This window comes from Microtus oregoni, unplaced genomic scaffold, assembly GCF_018167655.1.
Source record: "Microtus oregoni isolate MIOR12 unplaced genomic scaffold, Mior012 000034F_ref0000314, whole genome shotgun sequence".
Classification (NCBI taxonomy): Eukaryota; Metazoa; Chordata; class Mammalia; order Rodentia; family Cricetidae; genus Microtus; species Microtus oregoni.
The window spans coordinates 17848828-17869561 of NW_024543093.1; the positions used below are offsets into that span (position 1 = coordinate 17848828).

The window sequence follows — 20734 nt, forward strand, 5'->3', positions numbered from 1 at the left end:
TATAGGTACATGGAGACAGTATTATTTTTTATTTGTCTCCTACAAGTGCTTCTTTCTAAACTAGAAAATTTACCTGAGCATATAATAAAAATTGAAGGTTGTGTCAAAACTGCAAGGTTGACATTTGATTTCTCATGATTCTAATTGGAGCCTGCCTCTTTTAAGACAGACTATTTAGTGGTGTGTAGACACCAAAGCTATCATTTTAGTTGGACGACAAAAATTTTTCACTACACCTTAGTAAATGTTTCATAGATGCCAAAATCACCCCCAATTTAATGTTTGTGGCTTTGTATAACTTCAAAATAATCTTGATTGTAAGAAAAATGAAAAATCATTAAATGTAAATAATCCAGAACTACCTCTACAACATAACATATTTATAAACATTTACCAAGCTTTTGCATGATAAAATTGAGTTTCTAAAAGATGAAACGTGTTTTAAAACCCACAAGGGCCCATAGTGACTACCCAGAAAGTTTTTATTTTTTTTGCTAATTAAATCAAGTTCCTGATCTTATAACCATTGAGTAAACCTGCTGAAAATTGGTCATCTTTAACCTAGTGTTCAATGGTTGGTAATTATTATGTATTAATCTTCTCTAAAATTAGCAGATTAGGAAGAGTGCGTCAAGAGTGGGCGGCTACAGGACACCACCTGGTGTACTTGACTAGATCCTGTGCATGTTAAGAGTTCTCTGTGAGTTCGTGTGTGCATTGTCTTGTTGAGTTAGACAGCCTTGATTTCTTAGTGTCCTCAATCCTTTAGGGCTTTTACATTCTTTCTACCTCTTCTTCAGTGGGACTCCCTGAGCCCTGAGAGGAGGCATTTGATGGAGACATCCAATTTCCTTTTGTTCTTAGTTGACACTTGAAGTAATAGATTGCATCATGGCACTTTCTCATGTAATTTCTTCCTTAACCAAAAATCCCCTTTTTGCTGTCATATCATATATGCTATTTTACATTCTCCAGTTTGTATAATGTACTTTCTTCCCCTGTTGTCCCTTTCAAGATTCATGACCTGCACCTGAACTCACACCCACTGCATACACCAGTACCAGAGAGAAAATGTACTATTTGTCTAACTGAACTAAGGTTATCTCACTTTATGTAATAATTTCAGAAGCATCCATTTTTTTTTCTGCAAATTCTTCCTTGTTATAAAATTTTATTGTTTGTATATACCACATTCTCATTACCTTTCATCTGTTGATAGACATTGACGCTGAGTTCATTTTCTTGCTACTGTGAACAGAGCAGCAATGAACATGGATGGGCAAGTATCTCTGTAGTAAAATATAAATCCCCTGTGACTAGAACGACAGCAAGGGCTAAGAAAGAAATCTGTGGATCAGTAGGCCAAAAGCCCTGAAGGAGGGCGTGATGCTTCATTTTTCTGAGTTAGAGTTGCGAAAGAAGCTGGAAGTCTCAGAGCAGAAGTTCTTAGAGGAATAAGGGAAACAATTGAAAGCAGACTTGAGGAAGTACTGAAGAAACTATTATAGAATAGTGTATTACATCACAATAGACAATACAAGCTTTCAGAGAAGTACAAGCTGTCTTTGATTCCTTCTTAGGACTTCCCTGGTGTAGCATGAATAACAAAAACCCGGAGACAGATATTGGGGTTCAAGATGAAGAACAGAAAAGCAAAACAGCCAAGCCACTAGAGAAGTCTTACCTCTACCAAGGCTGGGTGACTGTAGACTGAGACCTGAGTCTCTTTCTCCTCCCACCTCATATTGCTGTCTAATACTGGAATTAAAGGTGTAAAATCCCTTGTACTGGGATTAAAGGTGTGAGCCACCACCATCTGGATCTGTTTCTGCCTAGATCTTGTGTAGACCAGGGTGGGCTTGAAGTTACAGAGATCAGCTGTTTCTGTCTCCCAAATCCTGGGATTAAAGATGTGTGATACCACAGCCTGGCCTCTGGTGGTTTAGTTTTACCCTCTGATTTTCAGGCAAGCTTTATTCATTAAAACATAGATAAAATATTACAATACCCCAGCCAGTGGGCAAGTAAGCAGAGGAGTCTTGGAAGAGCTATGCTCCTCTGACTGAGAAGACTGTAGAACAAGCTTCCTCCAGGCACAGACATGCTGTCTGAGAAATCAAATTAAATTCAGCCTTGAGTTCTTCCTATAGCATAATAAACAGTCTCTAGAGGCATGGCATTTTACTGTGGCTCAAATGACTTGGTTAGTTCTAACAGTGCTGATGCAGTTTCACAATGCCAATCCTACTGACAAAAGGAACTTCACTTTTCAAAAGATGATACAATCTCAGAATCACCCATAAAAATCACCTTCCTTTTGAGAAACAAGGAACTTGCCATAAATGAGGATATCTTGTAGAGTTACATTGTAAAATGTGATCCAACTTTTCTTCAATGTCATCCTTGAGACACTGGCCTGTGTTTCTATTAATAATATGCAAATGATATGGAAATAGACCATGCTGTGTGCTTCATCTGTCTCAGCGAGTGGTTGCAAGATGACAAAGGTAAAGAAAGAGCTGCTGTAGTCTAGAAGGTCTTTGGAAGAAGGAAATCTCACTCAGCCACCGCTTTGGATAATGAGCCTGGGCATCTCCATCAGGCAGAAGGCAGCAGATGAACCTGAGGTATTGACTGCTTTACAGAGAAGCAGACATTTTGAGGCTCACTTTCAAAATCAAAGCTGCAGAGAACGATGAGTCCACAACAGATAGACAGGTTGATGAAAAGAGCTGTCAAGAAAATTCAGGGCAAGGCGTGGACTTGGGTGGTGTCAAATAGCAACCTTCTGCAGCCCTCCAGGGAGGCTGCTCCTTCCGCTGAAGAGGGGTGGGGAATGCTGACAGATGAAAGAAAGCTCTGAAGACAGGTGAAGCACATCACAGGACAGCTGGGAAGTAGCCATTCATTATTTTCCATATCACTGAAAAGTGTCTCATTCTCCCTTAGAAGGCATACACAATTGCTGCAGTGCAGAGGCCAGTCTCGCAGATCTGCAGTTGACTTCTTGGGCTCAAATGTTAGCTCTTTGCTAACATTGCTGGGGGCTTTTGTTTTTTATTTTGTTTTAAGAAGTGCACAACCTAAATTGAATATTTTAGCTTTTTATCCTTGAAATGAGAATGGTGATTTTACCCAAACTCTAATGCTGTGTGCATCAGATGAGACAAATTCTAAAAGTGTGTAGCATAGTGATGACCACAACAAAAGTCCTAAAGAAACATTAAGAGGTTGGCTTAATTCTCAGAGTAAGGGTTCAGTTACACAGGCCATCAATGTCTCAGAGAATTTAGAAACAAATAAAAAAGATCCTACTAATAAAGGTCTAATTATTAGAAATTTAGAAATAAATATAAAAATTACAAAATACTGTTTGAAGGTGTAGTAATTTAAAAGCCACTATATACATCCAGACCATATTCCATCTAGTTGGGAAATGTGTTACAAGATTAGCAGTGGAAATAATTGTGTTCTGTAGAGGCAAGAAAGACAAGGTTTCAAGTGAGTATATTAGATCCCTCTAAAAGCGATGGTAATGAGCACTTCTAGCAGTGTGTTAAGTAAACTGTTAGAAAGCATGCACTCAAATCACTCTGTGTCAGAGCAAGTGAGAGTTTAGTAAACAGACTATCTCTCTGATCCTGAGGTTGCTTTGCTCCACCATTTAATAAAATGCCACTTCTCTCACTGATAGACATGGGTTGTCTAGTATGAGCATCAAATGCAATGTGTCAGCCATGTTGCTCTCCAAAGCAATACTACCTGTGCCTATGTGATATTTCCCTCTATATTTGTAATGGTGGTCACTGCCTTAGAGGTTTAGACCCTAAGGGACAACCAGTATGTCCAAGCACAAATGTATCTAACAAGGGTATTCAATAATGGGGAAGATACTCAAGGAGAACAATGCGTAGATACATTAAAGTATATTGTTTTCTAAACATTATGTCAAAGGAATGCAGAAATAAAGCAGCCACAGACTATTGACTTGTACGTGTACACACTACAGAAATTGATGATAGCTTTTTATATCAACAAGAAAGGGCAATTTAATACTTATGTGGCCATTCACATTTGCAAAGGCAGTTTTTAGATGTGATTCTCAGCAATACTCAACCATTAATGGAGTCAATTTTGAGTTTTCCATGCTTGGCTCATCAGTAAGGTCGGCATGCTGACAGCACTGGCACTCAGTTCTTTCATTTGTAGGCTTTCATGCCAGAAGAGTGCCCGGCATATCTGTATAGAAAGCAAAGTGAAGAAGTCGCACCCCCAACATGACACTCAGGCTTGAGTATATGTTTATATGCACACAATGTCAACTCCTCTAAAGAGACACTGTGTGCATTGCAGATGGATGTTATTGAGCTGTGTGCTGATTACAATACATTTAAGGATATAAATAAAGAACCCAATTCCAACAATAGAAGTATGTGTCAAAGTAAGACAGTGCTCATTGCACAAGCTAAGAGATCATTTATTCTGAGTCATATGAATGAGCAGTACCATGGAACACAAATTCAGGTTGCTCTAGACTACTTGTTCCAACACAGAAGCATTTATATGAGCCTTTTCCAATCACAGGACACATTCAGCAACAAGCCGCAAGTCAATACAATTCACAGTACAATGAAGGGACAATCAGGCAAGTGGGTAGACTAACAGGGAAGTGTGTGCTACAGGCGTTAGGTTTTAACAAATACCTTTTTAGCTTCAGATTTGTAGAAACAAATTGTTTGTGAATATATTCCAAAGTTTTACCTGATAGCTGAAAAGATCTTAGGTTAGACAGAGAGAGAGCAGGAATAGCCAGGAAAGACAATAGCACAGCCTGTTTCTATATTTTTGTTGTTGTTTGGTTTCATTTTGTTTTGAGACAAGTTCTCTCCCATGTAACCCTGACTGTTTGAGAGCTTGCTCTGGAGACCAGGCTGGCCTTGAGCTCATAGATATCCTCCAGCCTCTGGAGTGCTGGGATTAAAGGCATGCACCACTGTTGCCCATTCTTGTTTCTAATTTTTGCAACTTTCCAACTTTCCAAAATAGCAAAGTTGTGATCAGCCTTTCAGCCTTAGGCAGTCTTTTACGGAAGTGCAGCTTCAGTTCTGCTTGTTGTGACAATTTTTCCACAGATGAAAATTATGGTCATGATCAAAGTAACTTATTTATAACTTGTAAAATGAAGCAGGGGATTAACATTGCACTGTCAGTAATTCAGATTAATACTTAATGATAATTAATGTGATAGGAATAGCATCTCAATTCAATATTCTCACACTGCCCCTGCCCACCTCGTCCTATCTAATGTCTGTATCTCCTCTCTTGATTCATAGAATGCCATCTTTATTACCTCTGACTACTCGGCTATTATCTTCACTTAAATTACCTTGATAGTAGATTTAATTAAAAATATAAATCTCCTTAGTCTACTGAAATCTTTAGAGCGTTTCAGAAATGCTTTCATTTTTTATTGTTCTAATCAATATTTTTCCTCTTGTATTTGAAAATCTAGGCTAAGATTTTGTTGTTGTGATAGATTAGATCACGTGATCAATATCTAGTGGAGTGTTCTTAAAGTAAAATTCAATTTTAATTATGTGGGGCATTCTGTGTGTGTGTGCATGTGAATGTGTATAATGATACATAACTATTAGCAGATAAGGCTTAACTGAGCATCAGTGCAGCCATGACAGGTTGCAGACTAACAATATGGGGACTAGGCCTCACCCTTACCAAAGCCAGGAAAAGCCACAAACTGTACCCTGTGAAGGACCAATCAGAATTGAGACAAACAAGTATTAGATGCTCCAGAAGTTTAAGAATAGCTTTCCAAACTTTTATATAGGCTGCCAATTTTCTTACAGCAACACCAATACCAATCCCTGTTTGACAAGACTCCTGCTACCCCACTCTTACCTATCCTGAGTTCAAGCCCCCTCTGAATCTGGAATTCCCCTAACCCTGAATCTTTTACTCCTTAAAAACCCTGCCATAGCTGAGCTCAATGCTCTCCCTGTGTTGTAACAGACGGAGAGTCAAAGCTTGAGCTTGCCATAAAGGCTCTTTGCTTTTGCATATTAACTCAGACCCCATGACATTAGCAAGATAGCAGAAGTTACAAATTTTACAAATAAAGTTTTCACTTTGGCTCACATGTTGCTAAAACAGCATCAACACACGAAAACTGTCTTCAGAGTACATTTGTTTTGAGTATAATCTTTCGTAGAGTAAAAACAGAGTTAATCCTTTGGATATATGGAAAATGTGGTACATTTACACAATAGAGTACTACACAGCAGAAAAAAATAACATCTTGAATTTTTCAGGTAAATGGATGGAGCTAGAAAACATCATTTTGAGTGAGGTAACTCAGACCTAGAAAGACAATTATCACATATACCCACTCATAAGTGGTTTTTAAACATAAAGCAAAGAAAACTAGTCCAAAAATCACAATCCCAGAGAACCTAGATAACAATGAGGACCCTAAGAGAGACATACATGAGCTCCAAGTAGTCTTTAATGTACTTAGACTTTTTAACAACCACTTAGTCCTCCCTTTACTCAGACTGTTTCAGCCATATTCTAAGAACTTTTAAATTGGTAGGGATCATGGCTACAGTGTAGGATATTGAGAAATTAAGACTCCATTCCATTCACTCAGTTTTAAATACCTAAGTAGAACCAACCTCCACATTATGTTTGAAAGTCATCTTTATAGTAAAGACAAACTAGGTTCTTTATGATTAAATCTCTGTTTCCCAAAGAATGTAACCTTAACTACAAATGGTTCTATGCTGCATGTTCCAGAAAGCCACAACTATGCCTTTGTTTCAAAGAGTTGTTAGGACAATCTTGTAGCCCTACCTTTGTTTGAAAAGATTTTCATAGCCACCTTGTAGCAATCATCTTGTTATGTTGCTCCTGTGAACCTGCTTGTTGCTTGACACCCCGAGCTATGAAAACCCTTATCTAGCCTGTGTTCAACTTTCATCTCTTGAACCTTCCCTCAGGGGGAGGCAACCCATGTATACTAATGAAAGCTTGCTTTAATAAATTATTTGGCCACGAAGATTTGAGTTAATTCTCCTTTCATATTGGGATTAACAAAGGATCAAACTGACTTATTTAGAACTGACTGATAGATTTTGCATTAGATAATGCCCATCAATTTCTGTCATTTAGGGCATGGTGTTAGGAATATTTCATAACTGAGCCTCTCTGCTGGTGCCAAAAAATCCAATCAAACCAGATAGACCGAATCAAAAATGCTCACATTTAATGAACCTGCATGCTCTCCAGTGGCTGGGAGCATGGCAGGGGGTAGACAGAAGGAGAACATACCCCAAACTGGAAACCATGTGTCCCCTTCCTGTGCTCCTCCCACCCCTGTGGGTCCTGACCCTCCCCAGGGAGAGGTTAGCACTTGGCAGGGTGGGAATTGGAGTCCAAGTGCTTGGCAATTCTCAAGTCAGAGGCTGGGGTGACTCTTCCAACTCATTAGTACACTTGAAAATGGGAATATTATTGAAGCAATGTGTCAATGTGAAAATGTGCTTATCCACAGAGGAAGAAGTAAGATGCCTGATATAATTATTTGGAAGATAATTATTTTTGCTTTCTTCTTATTCTTTGGTTTTTCTCCACCATAAAATGGAAAAATTTATTAACTTGTTTTGCATAAGTTCTCTGAGGTTTGGAGACATTAATAGATGTAGCCCAATGAAATTAAGTGGCACATTAGTAAATAGTTAAGATACGTTAAATATCATTGTAATTATCATTACAGTAAATTTTTACAGAAAGTTAGGTATTATGACTCTTATGATTCTGCTACTGTGGAAACTGAGGACCAGAGAACATGGTTCTCCCTCGGTCTAATTTGAGGAAGTACCTGAAAGTTTAAATAGCATTAATACAAAATTTCTTTGGAAAACACAAATAAGAATAGAAATAAAATGTTTTGAGGGATTACTTTTAAAAAGAGACCAAAAATATAACAAAGAGGTATTAGGTAAATATAAATGTGGTGAAGAGAGAATGGAAATTTCATTATATGGCTTCAGTTATGGGCAAGACTCTCATCACCAAATGAACAAGAGATTGTATCCTGGGCAACTATTGGATCCAACAATAAAAATCTCTTTAATCTGACACTTGTTTATTTAAACTACAAGCCATTAGAAACCAATTCCATCTTGCAATCAGCTCTGTTACTCTTTAATGAAAATGCTAGAGAATCAAACACAATAAATTCAAAGTTTGTTTTTATGAATGGCATCTTTAATATTAATGATGTTCTTCCATATACACAAGACATTTTCTAAGATTTTTTTTCCCGTTTCCTATAGGAAAAGCTGAATTAAAATTAGTTAAAAGGTATGAAGAGTGCTTTTGTACTCTTATATCGCATGTGATTTGGTTTTACTTATTTTACTGAATCAAATGACCTTAAGTTAGCTGACTTAAGAAGTATAAAGTATATTTTCTATGTGTACCTCCTACTGATTACGCTTTTTAAAAAATGCATTTGGCCCTTAGGCCGAAAAAGTTACGCGGTTAACACCATGATAATAGTAGTGATTTCCAGCAGAGGCTGTGCAATCCTTCCCTCTGTAATTTGCTAGCTGTTTACTACAGCCCCTCACAATGGCTGTAATCAGGGTGGTGATTTTCTCATGAACTCTTCCCAGACCTGCCCATCACTGCTTCACTTCACGTGGCTTGAAGTGCTGATACCTTTCTGTTTGTTGTTTATTTCAATGAGTTTTTTCTTAATGTTTTCCCTTAATTAGGACTTATAAAGACTATAAACATGAGCCAATACCTATTTTTTTTTTCAACAAGAAGCACAAAATTCAGAATTTTGTAACCTCTGTAAATGCCAGCAGTCATTAGACAGCTACAAAATGAATACAGGAGCTATTGATTTCAGAGATTAAATGTCAGCACCAGGTTCACATGTGGAGGCCATTAGAAACTGGATTTTTTAAATTTCTTTCTATTATCATGGACTTTATATACCAAGTGGCTTAGCAATGACAGTGAGTTAAATCTAAATATGTAAATGTTAGTGCCAACCACTGTTTATCCTGACAATTAAAAGAGGAGCTCAATGAGGCAGACACTCTGATTTATAGTTCACTGTTACCACCTTAATTGCCTGCAGGGGTGCCTGCTCTATATCTGATCCTCAATAGGGACTTTAAATAAATGATCGAATGTATATGGCTAAAACCCCGTTAAGTACACACATGCTCTCTCTTGGATTTTTAAATGATATTCGTTGTATTTTACTTCCTTCTCGAATCATCCAGATAATTTGTTTCCTTGTATGTTATTAAAAATCTCACAGTAGGGTTAAAGATAAGTTAGCCAGTGTGATCTATGCAAACTTCTACCATATGTGATGAAATCTGATCATCATTATTATTCCACTTCTAAATACAGATTAGAAATCTCTAACTTAAGAGCAATCAGGGTTTCCTGCCCTGTGGGAAGCCCAAAGACCACCCACCTCCATCCAGGTCTAGTAAGGTGAGCATCCAAACTGCCTAGACTTCCACAAAGCCACTACGTGCAGTAGGATCAAAAACCCATTGCCATTGATCTTGAGTTCTCATTAGTCCTCATTGTCCGCTATGTTCATTGAGTCCGGTTTTATCCCAGGCTTTCTCAGACCCAGGCCACGAGTGAGGGGGACTTAATTGGGGGAGGGGGAGGGAAATGGGAAGCGGTGGTGGGGAAAAGACAGAAATCTTTAATAAATAAATAAATTAAAAAAAGAAAATAAAAAGATCTCTAACTTAAATAACACCCTCCTGATGTTGTGGGGATGGGTGCAAGGGGATTTTCTAGGTTGGGTTGATTCAGGTAGAGAGACACACAAATGTGAGTAGCACCATTCCCTGAGATGTGGCCCTAGACCGAATAAAGGGAAAGAGCAATCAGGATGTTAGCCTTCTCTCTCTGCTCACTGCCCAGCTACCTCCCACCATGACTCCGTCCGCAGGATGAACCAGACTGTCAGACTGTGAGCAGAGGAAAGCCTCCTCCTTGAAGCTGTTTTCTCACAGATTTTGTGACTAGAAAAAAAAAATGGAAAATCAACCAATAAAAATGGCCTAAAACATCCAGAGACTTCTTTTGATGGTTAGTTCTTCTCCTAGATGAACTGTTTGGTAATAATCTTGACTTTCCAAATGGTAACAAATAATTCACTCTCTTCTACCTGTTCTCAGCAGAGTAGCTCAGGAGGCACGAGTAATAATAGCTGGTCACCAAAACACTGTATTTAGATAAGAAGCAGAGTGACCATAACAGAGCATAGAGTTCTTTGCCAAGCCTTCAGGACTGCCTAAGTAGGATGGCACCACCTTTCACCAGTGTTTCAAGCTCACACTTGGTAACTATAATCAAGCATTTATACATTTCATCTCAGGTCTCACTTTTTAATAATATTTTAATTTCCTTGAAAGTTCACTCTTTCTCTGAAATTTTCACTGAATTTGGATCGTATTCATTTACCACCACCTATCTCCAATGCCCCAGGAACCCTACAGCCCATCTTCATTCTGAACTCAGGTCTCTCGTTAAAACTACTTTTTTTTTTTTTTTTTTTTTTTGGTTTTTCGAGACAGGGTTTCTCTGTGGTTTTGGAGCCTGTCCTGGAACTAGCTCTTGTAGACCAGGCTGGTCTCGAACTCCCAGAGATCCGCCTGTCTCTGCCTCCCAAGTGCTGGGATTACAGGCGTGCGCCACCACCGCCCGGCTTAAAACTACTTTTTAAATAACTCCTGAGTCCAATCAGCTCTGCACGAAATATACATAGGTGTTTAATCACCTGCTATGCTATCAGCATCATCCCTGTGTCCAGATTCCCAAAGAACAGTCATTCTCCACCCCACTCCTGGCCCCAGTAACCACCAGTTGCCCAGAAAGCATCTTTTCTAGTGGCGGGGCCTTGGGAGCCCCCCCCCCCCCACACACACACACACTTCCTCCACTCTAGAATTTTTACCAGCTTGGTCATCTCAGGCTTAATTCTGCATTTTGTTTCAGTGACATTTTTCCTGTTGCTTCATTGGAGTTTTTCTAATTATAGATCTTGATCTCAAGGGGTCACTGCATGTTTTCCTCCTTCACATTTGAAGTATTTACATAGCAAGGCAAAGCTAGAAGAACTTTCACACTTCGAGGGAGGAACAGTTTGATTTCTGGATCCCAGAAGGAACCACACTTCTGTCCCAGAAGATAAAACCTCTGAAGTAACCTGTTCATCCCCTGAGGCTACTGCATTTAGGAGTCATGAGAGAGCCTGGTCTCAGGGATGAGAAGCCTCTAAATGATGGGACAGGAATCAGTCTAGGAGAGATGCCACATCTGCTGTGATACGAAAGTCTGGAGAAAAAAAATAATCTAGAGTAAATTGAAATGAGGCATTAGAAGCTCAGGGGATTCTCGGCAAATAAGTCTTAGTCCCGCTAGGAATTCCATCACATCACTTTGGAGAAATTTCACATTGATTTTCTTTGTTATTGTTAAGGTTTGGTTAATACTATTTCTTCGATGCCTAAATAAAATGTATTGAACTTCCTTCTAACTATAAAAGTATACTAGAGCAGAAAGTTCAGAGAAATAAAACACATAAAACATCATGATTCTAACCTTTATATAACCATTATTTAATATTTTCAGAAATGTTCTCTTTTCTCATATTTCTTAAATGAAATCAGGTTGTTTGAATTTAATAGCTAGCATTTTCACTATCCAGCATATATAAAAGTATTCCAAAGCCATCAAAGGCAGTACTGCAATGCAATTTCGGTGCCTGTCTCACATCCATCACATTCTGCATGAACCGTAATTAAGACTTTCTGCCCCTTTGGATTGTTTCTAACTTTTCATTTGTCTTCCATCACAATCTCTCGGCACTCTGCCTGTTCTTCTAGTATATCCAATTTCAATGCACTGTAGTTAAATGTGGGAACAATTGCTTACTTAGCTGAGGACCACCTCAGCATTGAGATTATATATATATATATATATATATATATATATATATATATATATATATTTCTATTGAGAAAAGGCAAAAAAAGTTTCTGCCTCCTCCCAGCCTCCCATTTCCCTCCCCCTCCTCCCACCCTTCTCCCCCTCCCTCCACTCCTCTCCCCCTCCCTCTCCAGTCCAAAGAGCAGTCAGGGTTCCCTGCCCTGTGAAAAGTCCAAGGTCCTCCCCCCTCTGTCCATGTCTAGGAAGGTGAACATCCAAACTGGCTAGGCTCCCACAAAGCCAGAACATGAAGTAGGATCAAAACCCCGTGCCATTGTCCTTGGCTTCTCATCATCCCTCATTGTTCGCCATGTTCAGAGTCCAGTTTTATCCCATGCTTTTTCAGTCACAGTCCAGCTGGCCTTGCTGAGCTCCCAATAGATCAGCCCCACTGTCTGAGTGGGTGGGTGCGCCCCTCGTGGTCCTGAGAGGCTGTGGAGGAAGGGGTACCCTCATCCATTGCTGGTGGGAATGCAATCTTGTGCAACCACTTTGGAAATCAGTGTTTCAGTTTCTCAGGAAATTCGGGATCAACCTACCCCTGGACCCAGCAACACCACTCTTGGGAATATCACCAAGAGATGCCCTATCATATGGCAAAAGCATTTGTTCAACTGTGTCCATAGCAGTATTATTTGTAATAGCCAGAACCTGGAAACAACCTAGATGCCCTTCAATGGAAGAATGGATGAAGAAAGTGTGGAATATATACACATTAGAGTACTACGCTGCGGTAAAAAACAATGACTTCTTGAATTTTGCATGCAAATGGATGGAAATAGAAAAGACTATCCTGAGTGAGGTAACCCAGACCCAAAAAGATGAACATGGGATGTACTCACTCATAATTGGTTTCTAGCCATAAATAAGGGTCACAGAGTCTACAATTGGTGAACCTAAGGAAGCCAAATAAGAAGGTGAACCCAAGGAAAAACATATAGTTATCCTCTTGGATATGGGAAGTAGACAAAATTGCCGGGGAGAAAATTGGGATCTTGGGGGTGGGTGGGATGGGGGTAAGGGGAGATGGAGAAAGAAAAGTGAGAAGGGGAGGATAGGGGGAACTTGGGGAAACAGGATGATTGGGATAAAGGAAGGCTGGATAGGGGAGCACGGAAGCACAATTCTTAGTTAAGGGAGCCACCTTAGGGTTTCCAAGAGACTTGAACCTAGTGAGATTACATATTTTAAAAATTATTTTGCTACCAGTATTTTAAAGAATGCAGTGGATATTGTGTTTGTACTCAAATTATATGTACAAGTCTAATAGTTTTATATATACATGGATTCCACAAGATATGGAATATAGCAAAGATTAAAGTCTGTGTTTTATGGAATACTAGACTTATATGTCTTCATCTTATAGCCACTGTCCTTTCAACGAGCCTAGAGTCCCCCTGTAGGCTCAAAGACCCAGAGAAACTCTTTTTAAAGTTTCTTCCTTTATAATGGAGCATATCCTGAGACTTAAACTTCCAATATCCTGTGAATAAATGTTGTTGTCTATTATATTAGTATGGGCATGTGTATGTGAGTACCAGCACCTGTGGCAGACTGAACAGTGTGTCTTATCTCTGGAGCTAGAGTTGGAGTTACAGTCTCTAAGGCTTTGCATTAGGACTTTACTCTGCTCCTTTGCTCATTAGCTATATCCATCTAACGTGTTCTGTATCGGTATTCTCTATCTGCAAAATGTGAGGCAAAATGTCTATCCTAAAACTTTGATGAAAAAAATATATTTATTACATAAAAAATGACACATACAAATTTTGCACAAACTATGCTGGGCGTGGTGGCACACACACATTTAATCACAGTGCTTGGGAGGAAGAGGTAGGCAGATCTCTGTGAGCTTGAGGTCAGCCTGACCTACATAGTTTCACGATGACTGGGGCTAATTGGAAGACTCTGCATCGAACAACAACAAAAATGATCAGGTAATAAATAATGTACCTTTTTAATTTTATATGCCCAATTACATAAATCCTCTTTACACTTAAAAGTCATTCTGTTTTGTTTTGCTTTTTAAATATTAAAGATTAGTAACTTTGTTTCCTTAAGACTAAGGCTTCAAGTAGTTCTCATCCATTTGACAAAAAGCAAAAGCCAGTACATTGTATTAAATGCAGAAGAAACACTAGTGTCTCTTGTCTCCCCTTCTTTTAATTACCATCAACTGGAAAGTTACTATATGCTGAAGGAACCCCTCAGATGCTGCATATTGGCAAAGGGCAAGGTGTGTGTTTTTGAAACACACGTTGGGAATCCTTTTCTTAGTTCTCATCTCTTCTAGAGTCTGTCACAAATTGAAGCTTCTTTTTACAAAAGAATAGGCATATGAAAGAACATTGTAACTCAGCCAGCCTACTTGGCTAAAAGTCTGAAGCTGGTATCCCTAGCCAATGGAGTGGTTCTTTGGACACTGTAATTAATCTCTGATGGAGAATTTAAGGCTTATGCTGAGAGGACCCATAAAGAAGCTGTCCATCCCAGCTGAGTCATCTAGTCCGTAAGCCAGTGTCACATTTTCCATGGTCATATCTAGTTTTCTAGAGTTAAATCTTGAAGAGTTCCATGATAAATCTATTAAGGCATAAAAATAGACAAGAAGCAATTGCAGACCCCCAAGAGATGGGCAAGAGTCTTTGCTCCCAGACTCAAGACTGCATCTGGATTAATCACTCCTAAAACCTACAGGAATGAAGGCCTTGTGCTGCAGGGAGTGACCTGCAGACATTCATCTTATTGGTTGGTTTTAGTTTCCCTGACAGGCCTGAGGCAAAGGATGCCTAAAGGAAAAGCTAAGAAGGACGAAGTGTTTCCTCTTTGCTCTAGCATTGCTCCAAACATTGATTATTGTCATCAATACAAAGCCGTAATCATGGGAACAGAGGAAATCTTTGGTGACTGTCTAAGTGTCTTTGAACTTGCTGGAGACCCCAGAAAGACTAAGAATAGTGCCTTATAAATGCACAATACCATGTTGTGACTAATAATGGGTTCTTTTGTCCTCTGGAAAACTTACCCTCATGAAAGAACACTATGGCCTTTTTATAGGATAGGTATGGGAGTAATTGGATCATCTAATGTTTCTCATGCTTGTCTTCGCTATACCAACAATAGACACCACACAATAGAGAAAATGCATGCAGATGAAGAGTTCCTTAGGGCAAGTTTGGTTTGCTTATAGATAATTAGAAACAGGGAAACCATTCAAATTAACTGTGTGGTTGCAACTTAACTTTTAAAAAGTGGATGCCGTGTGGCTGAGGTTGAGAAGAGGGACAACACTGGAGAGAAATGTGAGTCTGAATAGGAAAGTGTGAGTTAAGCTCTTGCCAAACAAGTATAGGAAGTGTGTTTGAATTTCCAGAACAAATGTAAAAGCTGGGAAAGGTAATGAACATCTGTGATCCCAACACTTACAGAGACAGGAGAATCGCTGGGAGCACATGGGCCACATAGCCTGATATATACAGCAGCGAAAAACAATAGTCAAAAAATTAAAAATGTATAAAATAAAAGATAAATGGTCTCTGAGAGTGGAACCATATTTCCTAGCAGTTAAGATCATTTGATGTTTTTGTAAAGAACCAGAGTTCAGTCTGCAGCACCCAAGCTAAACAGCTGACAATAGCCTCTATCTTCCCCTCCAAAGGATACAGTGCCCTCTTCTGACCCCTAGAGACACCAGCATATACATGTGAATAACCATGGAGACATATACATAAGTAAAAAATAATCTTTCTCATGGACTTTCTGTTATACACTACATAGTGTAATGACATGCCAAGCAAATTCCAGCTAGAGGATAATTTTAGAATGCATTATTTTTAAAATCACTTCCTTGTCATATTTATCTTTATTACTTATTATTTATCTTTATATTTATTTATCTTTATTATTATACCAATGAACACACTTTGATTTACATCAGACACCATACAAACAGACAGATCACGGCGTAGTGGGCATTTCCCCATAAATGTTGAACTAAAAAATCTGATGCCTAATCTCAAAACTGAAGGACCTTGCTCTCTAATAGTGGAGGTAAGATACACATATCATTTGAAAAAATAATTATGGCAAAGGAGATGATTGTAGTAGATGCCAAATGAGTGATATTACCAAGAATTCATTAAGATTTTGCACTATGGTAGGGTTGGACAAGAGATCTGTAAACCTGGAGTCTAGAGAAGGAAGGGCGTCACAAAAGCATCAGGAGTACTGCATCCTGAATGAGGGACAGAGATAGGAAGAGATGCTTCACATGAACATTAGTGAGCATGGGGTGGGAGGGGTGGCATGTGGTGAAACCAAAAGACAAGAACACACAAGTGAGGAGCTGAGGAGGCTAATTATGGAGAATACAGCTCTAGCAGGAAGCCACTGTGCACACACCTGAAACGTGGCTGTACAATTAGGTGGGAGACTGAAACTTTCTAGATTTATTGAAATTCTAAAAATAGATGGCACTTTTATGTACTCTCATTATCTACATAGAAATAATAACTATTTCAAAGGGGTTTCTATTTGGCAGATCACTTTTATATCCAATCTCATATTGGATTCTGCAGCAATCCTGAAAAGTAAAACGTGAGATTCCCAGAGTTGAAGCTTAGCCAGTATCATGAAACTAGAAGGTGTCTTGTTACAGATGCAAACACGGGCATGACCTGAACTGTGTGTACTCACCCCATCATCCACCTTAGCTGTCAGAAGGTTTGATTGGGTGCTCACCCCACCATCCAACTTAGCTGTCAGATGGTATTTGATTGGATCGCGTGGCAGAAACTGGTATTTTCTTACAGGGCTAAGAAGTGAAATGATGTTTTGAATGGATGAAAGTTCAATCCCACTATGAATGGAAGAGATTTTTGGTTATTCTCTCTTGTCTTTACTAGAAAATGGTTTATTTGCAATTCTTCCATATTTAACCATACTCCACATATAGATTTTAACCTAAATTAGATCTCTGGGAATGTTGTGGCTACTTTCTGTGTCATCCTAACATTAAAATTAGATAGAATGTTCACAAAGTTTCCAACTTAGTTATGATATCTCAGTGATGTGTAGAAACCAGTTGTTCCCCTTGGAGTGTTTATCTGCTCAATCACTTATTACCAGGGGTTAGTACGTATTTGGGAGGCAGTGCAATGAACACACACTCTACAGTTCTAGAGTTTACAGGATCCTCATTTCCATCGATATTTGATAGTGAAATTTAGCTCATATCATAATCATAAAAATTGTCATGGCCCTGATGTTGGAGAGGTATCAAGGAAGCTGCTGGGCTCTCGAGTCCATAAAGGGTTACCCAGGAGGCAATGGCACTAAAAAGAGATCAATTCCCCATAATATATTACAGCGAGGGCTGAATGATGGCACCTCCTCTCTTCCCTCTGGCTGTATGTGAAAGGTTTCATTTTGCTTCTTGCAATTTTCAGGAGGATTAAAGCAGAAATTATGTAGCCAAGGGACCCATCCATGATAATAGGATAGAGTTGGTTAACCTTGACTAAATTTAATTTAGTCAATGGAAATGGTAACAGACAGGGCTCTAAAAGACAGATGCCAATCCACAGTACTCTTTATCAAATCTCTCCCGTCATACTCTCTAATGATTCACTAAATTGTTCATAATTTTTATGGTTAAAGCTAAATGCCTATTGTTAGATATTATAAATTATGTTTATATTTCTAATCCTTTTATAGTAAAAGGATTATTGTGCAAGATATGAAGGTATAATGAAAAATAAGCAACACTTAAATGTATCTATGGGTTATAATAACCGAGTATTTCTTTTAGACTCTTCACAAAAAGAATACAACCTTTACTATATTCAGATTTGGCTAAATTATTAACACATCTCATTAATAGACCAAACGTAGTTTAAAATTTACATGTAAAGTTATGTGTTTGGGTAAAAACCGTTGCTGATTATTGATAAAGTAATCTCTCTGCATTTATTTGTAAAATCCTTTTCAACACACACACACACACACACACACACACACACACACCACTAACCAAAGTCTTATTAAACAGTCTCTACACTGACTTTAATTCAGGTAATTTAAGGTACTTGAATGAGAATCCCTCACATGTGGTATCCGTGTATGTTGTTTAGTTTTTGTCAATTTGACTCGGTCTGCAGGCCCCTAGGAAGAGAGAAAATGAACTGAGGAATTCCCTCCATCAGACTGGACGGCATGATTGCTATGAAAGGGCCCCATCCACTGTGGGTAACGCTACTCCAGGCAGGTAATCCTGCGTGATATAAGAAAACAGTTGAGCTTGCCTTGCCGGGAGAGCAAGCCATGAGAGCTAGTCATGAGAACAAGCAACCTATGGCCTGTGCTTCAGTTCCTGTCTCCAACTTTCTGTCTTGAGGTCCTGCCCTGAGTTCCCTCAGCAATGGACTATGATCTGAGAGTTTTATGATAAAATAAGCCCTTCCCTTCCTCATTTAGTCAGAGTTTTATCACAGCTACAGAGAGGCAAACTCTGAGACTCTGCTAGTTTAGTTCTGATCTCTGTTGAATCCACAAAACAGCATTGACCAAGCTTTCTGGTAAAAATTTATTGCCCTTCGTAAAGACATTTCATTTAGAATTAGTTTGCTTCCAAACAGTTATAAAGGCTAGGTTAGCCATTGAAACTTTAATACTTTAATTTCAAAGTAACTAGCAGATATCTAAGCTACATTTTTAAATGTGAAAACCAAGTGTGAAAAATATATAACCTCCATGAAATGAAATATTTAAATTTGAATAATTGGGGGATAATTTTTCTGTAATTACACATTTTTCCTAGAGAAGAGTAATGTCAGGACATTTCAGCCAGGTATCTTATTAACATCTGCTGCTGTAAGTTAAACCCCGGGCATGAAAGCTTCAGTCGAGAAGTTAGGTAGGGATACAAAGCAAGCCATCTCACAAGACATCACCCAGCTTGGTTACATTCTGCTTATTAAAGGTTCAAGAGAATGATGTCTCTGAAATAAGGAGCAAAGTGGGAACCCTGTTGTGATGTCATCTATTCTGTGCAATTTATTAGCGTGTTAGAAGTATTGAGGAGATATTATATCTGAAGTTCTGTAATAGCCATGGAAGGCATGTGACACTGGGTGACTCAGGCTCTGGATGGCCACCAGGTGACTCTTACAATGAAGAGCTTGATGAAAGGAGTTGTTTTGTTTAATACGTTTGATAGTCTTCAACCCTCCACCCACTTTTGGTCACTTAAACTATGGTTTAAATGGGATTTGAAAAGGAGGATTTTACTATCTGCTCCTTTCCCATTCCCATTGCAGACATTTTCTGTGGTACCATTAATCCATTCATTAGTAAACCTTTAATTGCTTTATTCATTTATTCATTATGAGGCTCAGGAGTTTTGGAGTCACACAGGGGTCAAAAGTTGAGATTCCTGAGGTCTCAGCAGCCTCTCTGAAGGGGTTCAGAGTGGGGATGTCTTTCAAAAAGTAATTCAAACACTGATGACATGCTCTTGTGGAGAAGCTGCTGCTTGCTTTGTTGGGTTCCATATGTGGAACTTTCTGGTTTGGATTAATTTCGTTTGTTCTTGCTGCCATTTGCCCCACCATCTCATCATCCTGCTGCTGTCTTTTCAGTTGAAGAGCCCTCAAGGGCATGCGTCATCAACATCTTTACTACACCTGGCTGTACCTTAGCATGTTAGCTCTTGCATGTTACTGGTGCTGACAAGCATCAAACTCAAGAAAGAAGCAAAGCTAGAATAATGTTTATACAGTCCTCTGTGCAGAATGTGAGTGTCTGTAAGAATGTCCATTGTGAGGGAGTTGCCTCATGGAATAAGAATGGGTTTATGAATTTAAAAGAGGAGAAATAAAAAGATTCCATAGTGGTTCAGAGCGAATGCATTATATAAGCAAAATGAGAGTTTCTAAGTTTCTGTTCTTTTGCATTTAGCTAGATTAGCAAGGCCTATTGAAAAATACCAGAGATATTTGTGAAAATGAGTGTCTGCTGTTTGTTGAAGTTCTTCCCTGGTATGTAAATGGAAGATGAATCACCTTCAGTGATAACACAAGACAGAAGCTCTATTAACCATCTCTGCTCACCCACTGTGTTTCAGAGTTTATGGCAACTTGATACAAGCTAAAATCATCTGAGAGGAGGAAGCCTCGTTAAAGAAAATACCAGAAAAAATAATACCGAATGAGGCCTTTGATAGCTATATATTTTATATGCTCTTTTCTTGCCAGAAAATAATCTCCATAAGGACAAAAACAGTATATGGGGAAATTGGCACCTTAATGCAAGCAAGAATACAACAGGTGTATTAATAAGTATTTGTTGAGTAAATACATCTGTAAATCACATGGTACATACCAATAACAAGTTTGTTTCTTCACAAAGACCATTAGTCACCTGCTACAGAAGCTAGTATCATATCCAGGTAACATGAAGAGGAGCCCACATTGTCTTAAACTTCTCCAGAGGTCATTGTAAAGGCTAGTTCATGAAATACCAAGAATAGAAGACAAACATCCCTAGAATTTAGCAAAGGATTTGGTGACTAGTAGGTTCCCTTACAGCTTAGCAAAGACCAGAGTTAAGTCAAGGTCTGCCTATAGCTCGAAGGAAGCTGCCAAACTTGCATTGTGTATGAGATTCCCTCTGTGCTTTTGAT

General features: G+C 38.8%; 1 protein-coding gene across 25 annotated transcripts in view; it reads left to right on the forward strand.

Annotated features, from left to right (window-relative positions):
- Positions 1-20734, forward strand: part of Nrxn1 (neurexin 1) — a 1082053-nt gene that overhangs the window by 284259 nt on the left and 777060 nt on the right. The gene's annotated exons all lie outside the window — the stretch shown is intronic.